This window comes from Centruroides sculpturatus, unplaced genomic scaffold (assembly GCF_000671375.1).
Source record: "Centruroides sculpturatus isolate CEXI.00-Female unplaced genomic scaffold, Cexi_2.0 scaffold587, whole genome shotgun sequence".
NCBI lineage: Eukaryota > Metazoa > Arthropoda > Arachnida > Scorpiones > Buthidae > Centruroides > Centruroides sculpturatus.
In genome coordinates, this window is record NW_019384854.1 from 380,340 (window position 1) to 391,520 (window position 11,181).

General features: G+C 36.5%; 2 pseudogenes; both read right to left on the reverse strand.

Annotated features, from left to right (window-relative positions):
- Positions 1-2,811: 2,811 nt before the first annotated feature.
- Positions 2,812-3,686, reverse strand: LOC111630530 (annotated as a pseudogene).
- Positions 3,687-8,605: 4,919 nt separating this feature from the next.
- On the reverse strand, positions 8,606-9,156 carry LOC111630531 (annotated as a pseudogene).
- Positions 9,157-11,181: the final 2,025 nt, after the last annotated feature.

The following is an 11,181-nucleotide window of genomic DNA, read 5'->3' on the forward strand; positions in this document are numbered from 1 at the left end:
AACGTAGTGCTTGATGGTGAATTGGATCCAGCATCCGAAGAGTAGATTCTCGCGCAGAGCCATAAAAAATGCAACCGTAGTCCAGCTTAGAGCGGACAAGGGCCCTGTAAATCCTGAGCATAGAAACTTTGTCTGCTCCCCAAGATAAGCAGCACAGTACCTTTAAAAGGTTCAGAGATTTTAAACATCTACTCTTCAAATTGCGCAAGTGAGGTAAAAATGTCAGTTTGGAATCGAATATGACTCCCAAGAACTTCGTCTCGTTGACCATTGGGATTTTAACCCCATTTAGGTAAATTTCAGGATCCGAGTGCAAACCACGCCTTCGGCAAAAGTGGATGCACGAGGTCTTCTCTATGTTGAAACTAAAACCATTAATCTATGACCAATGGTCTATGCGATTTAGAGAGGTTTGCAGTTGTCTCTCGATAAAGCTCATGTTGCTAGACTGGCAGGAAATCTGAAAGTCATCCACATACAAAGAGTGTTTCACACTAGGAGAAAGACAGTTAGCTATGCTATTAATTTTAATTAGGAAGAGAGTCACATTCAAAATAGAGCCTTGAGGGACACCTTCTTGTGTGAAAAGCCTAGATAAGGTGTTGCCCATCGTGACATAGAATCTTCGATTCTGTAGGAAATTTTTTATAAAAATTGGCAAATTACCCCGCAACCCATATTCGTACAGATCACGGAGTATCCCGTATCTCCAACAGCGATCATAGGCCTTCTCTATATCGAAAAAAACAGACACTAGGTGCTGTCGTCTAACAAACGCTTCGAGTATAGATGTTTCAAGGTTTACTAAGTTATCGGCGGTACTTCTGTTCCTACGAAAACCACTCTGATGTGGTGAGAAGTATTAATTTTTCTCTACAAGATATATCAGACGTCTGTTTACCATCCTCTCAAAGAGTTTACACAGGTAATTTGTCAGAGAAATTGGTGTGTAATTAGAGGGATTCTTGTGATCTTTACCAGGCTTGGGAATAGGAATAATGATAGATAGCCTCCAAGAGTCAGGAAAAGTATGTTCTGTCCATATTCTGTTAAACAGACACAGCAGATTAGAAAGGGAATTCTTTGACAGATTTTTAATCATGCTGTAGTGGAATTTATCTGGGCCTACAGCACTATTCCCTGAACAAGAGATCGCTGTATGTAGTTCTAGGCTGGTGAATGGCACATTATATTCCTCGTTAGATAAGGAGTGAAAGTTCAAATATTGTTTTTCACTTTGGGCTTTAAAAGCCTGAAAATTTCTTGAATACATGATATTGCTGGATGAAGTAGAAAACGTTTCACCCAACGTATCAGCAATACCCTGTATATCGCTGATTATCGTGCCATTATTTTCCAGCATGGACAGAGAGTGGGAAGCATATTTTCCATTAATTTTATGGATTTTATCCCAGACTGCTTTTGAGCTAGTGGAAGATGTTATACTAGAGGCATACTTCCTCCAAGAATCCCTTTGGCTTTGCCTTCTAATTCTTCTGGCATTTGCCTTTGCTTTTTGAAAAGCAACCAAATTACTAGCAGTGGGGTATCTTCTGAAAATACCCCATGCTTTCTTTTGGGCTTTAAACGCTGCCTCACAATTCTGGTTCCACCATGACTTCGGATGCTTTGGGTATCTTGTTGACGTCTTTCCCATTGTTTTCTCAGCTGCCTGAATAATACTGGAAGTGACAACTTCAACTGCATCATTGATATCAGCAGTATTGACCATTTCCTCAGTGATGTTAGCCAAAGAGGAAAATGCAGGCCAATCTGCCGTTTCCAGTTTCCAGCGTGGTGGACAAGCTGTTTCACAGCTTTCTCTGCCTCGGTATTTTAGGAATATTCGGAAGTGGTCACTGGAAAGTTGATTAGATCCAACCTCCCATGTAAACGCTGAAAATAGGTTCGGGGTTGCTAGTGATAGATCAATGGCAGTGAATGTTCTTGTTGGGGCATGGAAGTATGTCACTTCTCCCGTATTGAATAAATACAGTTGCTGGTTGCCTAGAAATCTTTCAATGGTCCTTCCTCGACAATTAATGTCGGGACATACATAGGATTATGGCCATTGAAATCACCTAGTAAAAGAAACGGAGTAGGCAACTGTTCAACCAAAGCATCCAATTCATCCTCGTTCACTCTGACATCTGGTGGCAAGTATATAGAACAAACTGTGACAGTTACTCCAATAGAAATTCTGACTGCCACAGCTTGCAAATCAGTTGTTATTTGTACCGGCAAGGATGGGATGTGATTTGAAACTACAATAGCCACACCGCCACTGGCACGGTTGTGGCTATCATCATCCTTGCGATAGAAATCAAATCCTTTTAAAGTAGTTCTATCTCCAGGTTTTAGATGTGTTTCCTGGAGTGCCACACAGAGAGGTGAGGTATATGATGTCAAGTGTTTAATGTCAGAAAAGATGTTGCGGAAACCATGACAGTTCCATTGGATTATTTTATAATCCATTATGTGTTTGAGGCAGCATTCTTAGAAAACGTGTCCCTCTTCAATTTTACTGAAGATTTTCCTTTTGAAGGTGAGGGTGGTTGGGTCCCCTCCATATTATTCTCTTCATCAGAAATGTCAGAAAACTCACTCATGGATTGAGTCTCTGATCTTTTTGATTTAGAGAGGGCTGCTTTCAATTTTTGTTTGTTCAGTGGGTTCTTATTAGCCTTTTTAGAACCCACATTTCTGGTTGTTACCCCTGTTTTAGTTACAGGGGGTTTTGGTCTTTGTGTTTGTCGTTTCTTCTGCTTGTGTAGGTGGGATCAATAAACATCTTGAATGGCGAGTAAGAGATTAACTTGGTGACACAGAAATATCTGTTTGAACTCCACATGTTTTTATGGATTTCAAAACAGAAGCAAATGTTTTTTGTTTTATTGTTGTAGTTTGAGTGACCATGCGACGGGCTTCTGGGTGTGGTATATCGTTTGTGGTTTTTACCCGTTGAATCTCCTTTTCTCTCTGCCATGCAGGGCATTTCCTTGAGTAGGCAGGATGGGCATCTTTACAATTCACAAAACATGGAGAATTGGTGCACTCGGTACTCTCGTGACCTTCGTTCCACACTGTGCGCATGTGCTTTTCTCATGGCAGGATGTTTGTGAATGTCCAAATCGCTGGCATTTGAAGCAACGCAGCGGATTTGGAACATACGGACGAAGTGGGCAGCGCAGATAACCGGCTGTGATAGCAGATGGCAAAGTTGGTTTGTTAAAAGTTAAATTTAAGTGTTTAGTAGGAATTAACTTGCCATCTCAACGAATAGAGATACGTCGAACAGCAGTAACACCTTGATCTGAAAGACCAATATGGATATCTGATTCATCCTCAGACATAAGGTCAATTTCAGATATCACACCACGTGAAGAATTCAAACTTGAATGTGGTGTGATGGTGACTTGTATGTCTCCTAGAGACTTCATTTTCAAGAGTTTTTCTGACTGTTGAGGGGAGGCTGTTTCCACAAGTGGATCTCCTGACCTCAATTTTTGGATTTTTTTTAAATGTCCTATGGTAGATTCAAAAAGTTTTTGGATTGAGAAAGGAGAGCGTTTAGACATAGGTGTTTCTCCTGTAGCATGAACGATAAGGTAGGTTGGTTGATTGGAGGAATTGACCTCCTTTGGTGGCAGTGCATTGGTAAGTGTTTTAGATTTTAAAGAATCCATATTTAGAGATAAACATTCAGCTCCTAGTGACCCCACCCACCATGGGGCCCAACAAGGGGATGTTGTCACATGGGAGACTCCCATAGACCGTCACACCAGGGTTTTCCAGGAGCTATACCCTCACAATGCAGTCAAGAAGAGCACATCTTGTCTGACGTGTCTGCCCAATCTGCATTGATCGGTTGACTCCAAGCCGAAGTCAAGAATGACTCAACGACCAGCCGATTGACTCAAACAAAGCCTGATTTGAGCCTCCCGTTTATCCGAAGCAGGGGCCAAAGCAGTGTGTTGGGGATGTTATGTTGCCCCTCAACTACCAGGATCCCCCTTTCCGGCATACGGGACACCACGCACGGCAAACACGTGGGTGGGAGTTCAGATCCCAGGGATGGTAAAGAAGAGTTACTAAACCATCTCTGGGAGGTCCCCTCACCACGGACAGGAACCCACACCGAGGGGAAGATGATAAAGGAACTGCGATGTGACAATGGGAAGGAGTATATGAATGCAAGAATTTTTAAGTTTGCAAAGGAAAAGGGAAAAATAATAAAACCTTGTCTATCATATGTGCATGAGCTAAATGGAACAGCAGAAAGATACAATCGATCATTAATAGATATGGGGAGATGTCTTTTGTCAGATGCAAAAATTGAAAGAAGATTTTGGCCAGAAGTAATTAAAGCAGCTGCATATTTTAAAAACAGAACCTTAACTAATACCATTGAGAGAAAAACGCCATATGAAATATTTTTCAAAAGGAAGCCATCAGTAAAAAATTTAAAATTATATGGAAGTAAAGTATTTGTAAGAATTCCAGAAGAAAAACGAAAATCTAAATGGGACAAGAAAGCAGAGGTTGGAATTTTGATTGGATATACAGATACTGGATATAGAGTATTGATGAATAGCAGAGTTATAATGGCTAGACATTGTGACATAATAGAAGAGAATGTAAACTTGTGTGGATTTGAAAATGAGAAAGAGGAAAAGAATGAAGATAAAGAAGAAAGACAAAAGGATTCAGATCAAGCAAAGGAAAAGGAAGGAGAAGACTCTACTAGTACAAACCATCAAGAAAAGGATATGACAAAAGACTTGGAAAAAGACAATACACATAAAGAAAATAGTAATGATGAGATAAAAGAGGATGAAGAAAAAACAAAAGGAAAAAGATCAGGAAGACAAATTAAACATCCACTCCGCTTTGATGAAGAATTTGGTTATTACAGTATAAGTGTAAATTACTGTGATGCTACTGTTCCAGAAAATTTTCAGGAGGCGATGACAAGTGATGATTCAAAGAAATGGAAAGCAGCAATGAATTCCGAGATGGACAGTCTTGTGATAAACAATACATGGACACTTGTGAGCAAGCCTCCTAAAGACAAAAGGGTAATTGATGTGAAGTGGATATACAGAAAGAAGAGTGAAAGTGAATATAAAGCCAGGTTAGTGGTAAGAGGTTTTCAACAAACTGATTGTATTGATGACATTTATTCTCCTGTTGCTAAAATGCCGACTTTAAAGTTGCTACTGTCTTATTGCTGTCAAAATTCTTTAAATATTCATCAAATGGATGTAGAAACAGCATTTCTAAATGGTAAAGTTTTGTCTGAAGTTTATGTAAAACAGCCAATTGGTTATGAAGATGGTACTGATAGAGTTTATAAATTGAATAAGTCATTATATGGATTAAGGGAAAGTCCTCGAGCATGGTATGAATGTTTTAATGACTTTCTGACTACTCTTGATTTTTACAGGAGTAAATATGATTATTGCCTGTATGTTAAAAAGGAGAATGATTTGACAATTTACATTTTATTATTTGTTGATGACCTTTTGGTTTGCTGTAAAGATAAACAAGTTATTGTTGACATTAAAAACAAGTTATCTAATAAGTTTAGAATGAAGGATTTAGGTAGAGTAAAAAACTACATTGGTATTGATATTGAATATGACTATGAACAAGATAATATTTTAACCTTAAGTCAGAAATCTTATATTGAGTCTTTAGCTGAACGTTATAATATTGAAAATTCAAAATTGTATAAGACACCTATGGAAATAAATTTAAAACTGGAGAAGTCTAATGTAAATGAGGATGTAAAGTATAGAAATTTGATAGGTGCACTTCTGTACATTAACTCTGGTACTAGACCAGATATATCATTCAGTGTAAATTATCTGAGCCGATTTCAAAATTGTTATGATGAGAGACACTTTAAATATGCTTTTCGAGTCCTGAAGTACTTGTATATGACAAAAGACCTTAAATTAAAATATTATAAGAATAATAATACTGATATCTTAGATTGTTTTGTGGATTCTGACTGGGTAGGAGATACTCTAGACAGGAAATCTACCACAGGATTTATAATTAGATTGTTTGGAAATGTAATCTTTTGGAAATTCAAAAAACAGAATAGTGTAACAAAGTCTTCTACATTTGCTAAGTATATTGCATTATCAGAAGCTGTAACAGAAATAAATTTTTTAATTTATCTAATAAATGAGGTTTTTATTAAAGTTTGTAAACCAATTAAGTTTAACATGTTTAGATTTTTACAGCTATGGCGAGAAACGTTTAAAATTTACAACCCTATCTTGTCCTTTGAAATATGCTAGTGATACGAGAAAAAAGGCATTTGACATTGATCGGTATGGGCACCCTCGGAATTTGGCATGCACACATCGCACACCTAGCAGGACCCGCTCTGATTCTACTCGTAGGGAGCTATTTGACTAAGTGGTTAAGATTTAAAAAGTAAAGAATATTCTATGCTATTTTTATGTTCGTTTCTTTACAAAGCTATATTTAATTATAATTTTCTTTAAAAGTATATTGTGAGACCCGAAAGGCCCCTGGGACTAAGCTAATAATTTTATTAATTATGTTAAATATTGTCACCAAATATTACTTCATTTTTGGTGAGAAAAATACTGTTTTAACGTGGGAAAAGGCAGATAACAGATGTTATTTCCTTTCACAGAAGAGAACATCCTCTGACTTTCTCTTATCTGGTTAAAATCCTGCTCAGATGGGAAATGGTTGCCCCTCATTCATTCCCCTTTCATCCGTTCTCATGAAAGAGTTACTGGCCGATGATTGGTCGGTATTCCGAAGATAGACAGGGAACTTGTCAGAATTCGAGGAGTTCAGCGACAGATTCGAAAGCGTCCAAACTCCACATACGTTTCCCTCCTGATGACCAACGTCCTTAGACGAGTCACATACAGAATAAGTCTAGAGTCTGCACATAGAAGTGATACTTTTAATTTGTGCACATATCGATCTCCCATACGAAGAAGTAAATGAACTTTATCTCCAAAGTGTCCCTTACATACAGAGAAGAAGACGAACGACAACTAAACAGGTCGTATGTTTTATAACGTTTTGTGAGCTCTCTCTCGATCGCGAATAGGATATAATATAAGTTTAATTATCTCCTAATTTGTATATTAGTTGTAGTAGTTCTGTCTCTCGTTTATCCACATTTTGTATGAGTTTATTTTCTTGTTTTATTAAATTTATTATATCGTTTTCAATTAAAATGCCTCTTGTTTGCGTGACCGAGTCTGATCGCATACGCGTGTTAATCCGCGTGTAAAACAATTGATTAACTGGTGTCAGTCCTGACGTAGATCCGAATCTCGCGATTTGGATCATTATTAAAAGCCCTCTCGGTCAAACGAATCTTGACATAAGATCTATCTCTCGATCCGAAACTCGGAGAACTATTTTCGCAGAATAGTGCCGATTAAGTGTTACACGAGTACTACCTACTCCGTAACCCCGGCTAATCTCACAATATTCATACAATTAAAGATTGTTTTGTACCAGGTTTGTATATCCACCACACATTTTATTTCACCAAGTAAGTTTTTATAACTTTATTTTTAATTTTATCCCTTATATCGTGTCTAGCAATTCAGAATGTAATTGCGATATTGAAAATTTATTTTAAAAAAGTTCTGGCTCGAGATCATATAGTGAAAAAGAAAACATTATTAAAAGAGAACGGCCAATGCCTAAGTTAAATATAAACATTTCAAAAAAATTTGTTCGACATTTTCACGATAAAATGGCTCTGTAAATGCATAAAATTGCAAAAATTGTTTTGTTGGCTTGCCTACTATTTTCAAATGAAATTAGAGTGTTGAATAAGAATGGCATTGAAAATTTGGCTAGCAAAAGACACGAAAAATCGTCGATTCTTTCGTATTTGAAGCAATTTGGAAATCGAAGAGGAATAGAATTTAACATTAGTAAACAATATAAGATAAATATTGAAAATTATAACGAGATAGTTACGGCTAATAGATATATTTAAATAATTAGATGTTATATATTTTTATCAAAGCAAGAATCGGCACAGGGAATGTATTAAATCTAATAAAAGAGGTAATTATATTGAACTTGTTTATTTATTAATTACGTCAGATAAATAATCTATTAAAAATACATTTAAAGAATTAACTGATTGCCCCTGGAAGTCGGCTTCTTACAGAAACACAGCTTCCCTATCATCAAATGTGACGGCACGCCACTGAAAATCAGTCATATTTAAATACGCTGCTTTTACGGTAGCGTAAGAGTAACTATTAGTTGAGATGTACAGAGAGCATAGTTACCAATCCCAATGGGGTATTGTGTAGCAACTATAATTAAGATGCAGGGCTACGGGAGTAGTCCGTACGACCTTCACCATTTTATAAATACAGTATTACCCCGAACTTACGCGATAGGTGGGACCGAGCGATAACCCCGTAAGTCGAATTCGCGTAAGTCGGGATATAATTTCGCATACAAATACATACAAATTAATTTTATTTGGGGCCGGAGACTAAAGAAAACAATAATTTAGAAAAAATGTTTTCAAAAGTCTTTAACAGAGAGCTCGTTGTTTTGCGTTATAGCTTCATGCAGATGTGCAAACGATCGTCTCGTGAGCTTTGAATGTTTTAATGACTCCCTGATCCATCGGTTGAAACAAGCTGGTTGTATTTGGTGGCAAAAATACAAGTTTCACACGTGGGTCAAAATTAGTTAAAGTTGCAGGGAGATGACCTGGTGCGTTGTCGATTATGAGCATCACCTTAAACGGAATTTTTTAAATTGGCAATAACGTTCGACTTCAGGTATGAAGTGATGACCAAACCAGTCCTCAAAAAGGGAAGCTGCCACCCAAGCTTTACGATTCGACTTCCAAATCACAGGCAAGCCAGCTTTAGATTTTTTTTTCAATGCTCTTGGATTTTCCAAGCGTTAAACTAAGAGAAATTTTAACTTACAATCACCAGCTGCATTCGCGCCAACCATCACTGTCAATCGATCTTTGGCGGCCTTAAAACCTTGAAAGGTTTTCTCTTCACACGTGATAAACGTTCTTTTAGGCATCTTCTTCCAGAACATGCCATTCTCATCTACGTTGAATATGGTTTGGCTGGTATAGCCATCTTCATCTATCATAGCTTTGAATTTCTTTGGATAGTAACAGGCAGCCTTTTATCAGCACTTGCCTCCTCTCCACTTTCTGCAGTGCTATGCCTATTACAGCGACTTTTGAATCGGCTGAACCAACCGTTAATAGCTTTAAACTTTTCATCTTTAGCCACCACTCCAGCATCCTCTTTCAATCTCTCAAAAACCAGCTTAGCTTGAGAGCACACCGTGTTCTGATCAACAGGACAATTTTTCACATTTACTTGATTATCACACCATAATTTTAACATTGTTTCCACCTCGGCGATAATACCGTGAAACTAACGAATGATGCTTGAATTTAAAGATTGAACATTTTTCACAGCTTCAAGAATTTTTTCTTTGCCTTTTATAATTGTTCTGACCGTCGATTCCGGTAGATCAAACTTCTTTGCTAATTCACAAATTTTCATTTTTGTATCGAAGTTAATAATGTTAACTTTACATTCCAAAGATAAAGTTTTTTTTTTCTTGTTTGATGCAGAAGAATCAGTTCTAGTTCGTTCGGATGACATAGTGAAGTCTTTCAAGTTTCCGTAGATATAACAAATACAGAAATAAATAACACAAAATAAATTGTAGCTATGTGTCGATTCCGAGCGACACGTCCGAACACGTAAGCTGAACAATAGTGTGGGTGGAGTGAGTAATCAAGAGTTGCGTGGCGCTCAAACAAAAGACGAATCGACGAGTTTTGAAAATCGCGTAAGTCGGGTAGCGTAAGTCGAGGTATTACTGTATAGCTAAAAGATTTTCCAATATATCCACTACACGTAAATAATTAAAACAAATTTAGAAAGCATAAATAAATTAAATATTCCTTGATAAGACTGGTTATTTTTTATACTCATCATTAGATTTATTACATATATTATCTTCATTCATCCATATTTAATTTTAAAAACAATATTTATCGTTGGCATGCGTCAGAAAAAAAAGCATAACTTCTGTAAATGACACTGTTACAGCTAACTGGATACCGGCGGCGGGCTAATAACATAAACTAACTTGTGAACCAAGTGTATTGTTTGTTATACTTAACTTTATTTGCATAAATAAAATTACTATATTTATGCGCTGATGTGTATTTAATAATTTTAGAAATGTTTGGTAATAGAAACGCAGGCATATCTAATTTGACAATGACATTTTTTATCTAGGTTTATGTGCCTTGTCGAATCAACAAAATTCACACAAGTGATAGATTGTTGCAAAACTATAATGCGCTTTGGTGAATCGGGAAAATAGCGACGCCTATTTACGGCATTTTCGATTACAACAATTCTGTCGTATCGCAACTTACGACAAACTTTCGTCGTAAGTTAAGATACGAAGCTTTCGTGTGTCCTGACCATAGAAAAAAAATTTCAATTATATGAGTTACAAAGTAGAGATGAAAAAAAACGTGTCGATGTCCAATTATAAAGTTAAAATGTTTTATAATAATATAAATAAACCTTTTAATTAAACATCAGAAATAATTAATGGAAGAATTGTAATATTCAAAGAAATATAAAATGTACACAACAAAACAAAATGAACACATTAGCAGCATGATTTGAGCAATATATGATTTGTTCAATATGTAAGAGATATATTCTTAAATAAAATGGAATATTAGAAATCTTTTACAAATTTATTATTACAATTATTTTATACAGTTTATTTTGAAAGTACTGTTTCTTGCATTTTTCTTTTATTACTTTCCCTGCACTGTTATATATAAATGAGAGAAAGTATGGCGATCACTCAGAAAATGACCCCTGAAGATTTTTACATTTTCGAACTCGGAACCATGAAACGTTGAGAAATGCAGAAAATTCGGGGGTTTTCGGTATGTATGGACGTTAGTGTGTGTGGGGATTGCACGATTTTGTTTATTCTCTTTGAAGCTTAATGTGCTTTGTGTCGAAAATTTCTGAAATTTTGTAGAGAAATTTGTGTATTAGGAAGATTTATGCTATTAAATTTTGGTGTTTAAAGGTCGAGTGGGTTGGGAGATAAAAAAGGTCG